The 1,135-nt window shown below is 49.5% G+C and overlaps 1 non-coding gene across 1 annotated transcript; it reads right to left on the bottom strand.

Moving 5' to 3' along the window:
* Positions 1-493: 493 nt before the first annotated feature.
* LOC127491416 (U6 spliceosomal RNA) lies at positions 494-600 on the bottom strand. The gene has a single exon (XR_007920077.2). It is a non-coding gene; the product is annotated as a U6 spliceosomal RNA (small nuclear RNA).
* Between the last annotated feature and the right edge of the window lie 535 nt (positions 601-1,135).

The raw sequence follows: 1,135 nt of genomic DNA on the forward strand, positions 1-1,135 counted from the left end.
AGAGGCAGAGAGAGAGAGAAGTCTTCCATCCACTGGTTCACTCTCCAGTTGGCCACAATGGCTGCAGCTGCACCAATCCGAAGCCAGGAGCCAGGAGCTTCCTCTGGGTCTTCCCACATGGGTGCAGGGGTCCAAGGACCTGGGCCATCTTCCACTGCTTTCCCAGGCCATAGCAGAGAGCTGGATCAGAAGAGGAGCAGCAGGGACACGAACCAGCGTCCATATGGGCTGCCGGCACTGCAGGAAGTGGCTTTACCTGCTACGGCATAGCGCCAGCCCGTAGTGTGATTCTTTCTATGAAAGGCAGGAATCTGGGACAAGTAGGGCAAGGGAATAGCTACTGACCTGCAGCTGGGATGGCCTGGATCTTTCTCCTTGGTGGCAGGTGGACAGTGCCCATGGAATGGACACTTCCCATTCTTCAAAAAAGACTGAAGACCAGCCCTCGCCCACTATGTTTTTTTTAAAAAATATATATATTTATTTATTTATTTTAAATATGGAACTCTTCGTGAATTTGCATGTCATCCTTGCGCAGGGGCCATGCTAATCTTCTCTGTATCGTTCCAATTTTAATATATGTGCTGCCGAAGTGAGCACAAAATATTTATTTATTTAATTTGAAAGGCATATCAACAGAAAAGGAGAGAGAGAGAGAGAGAGGACCTCCCATCTGCTGGCTCACTCCCTAAATGGCTGCAACAGCCAGGTGTGCATCAGGCTGAAGCCAGGATCTAGGTCCTCTATCCTGGTCTCCCATGTGAGTAGCAGGGGTCTCCCACAGGGGTCTCTCATGTGGGTAAAGGGGCCCAAGGACTTGGGCCATCTTCTACTGCTTTCCCAGACCACAGCAGAGAGCTGGATCAGAAGTGGAGCAGCCGGGACTCGAACCGGCACCCATATGGGATGCCAGCACTGCAGGCGGCCCCGATCCCTAAATACATTTTTTTAAAGGGAAGAGCTCTGCATGGGCAATTACGTATAGTTATTATGTGCATAGTTTTCTGTGTAGAGAAGAGAGTGCGCCGACCAGGATCCTTGCCTCTTTTGTGAGAACTGAAGTCAAAACAGTAGATGGATGGAAAGCAACAGTGACTTTAAACCCGATGCTCTGGTTCTATTAAAAATGGAAACC

Source organism: Oryctolagus cuniculus, chromosome 18 (genome assembly GCF_964237555.1).
Source record: "Oryctolagus cuniculus chromosome 18, mOryCun1.1, whole genome shotgun sequence".
In the NCBI taxonomy this organism is placed as follows: Eukaryota; Metazoa; Chordata; class Mammalia; order Lagomorpha; family Leporidae; genus Oryctolagus; species Oryctolagus cuniculus.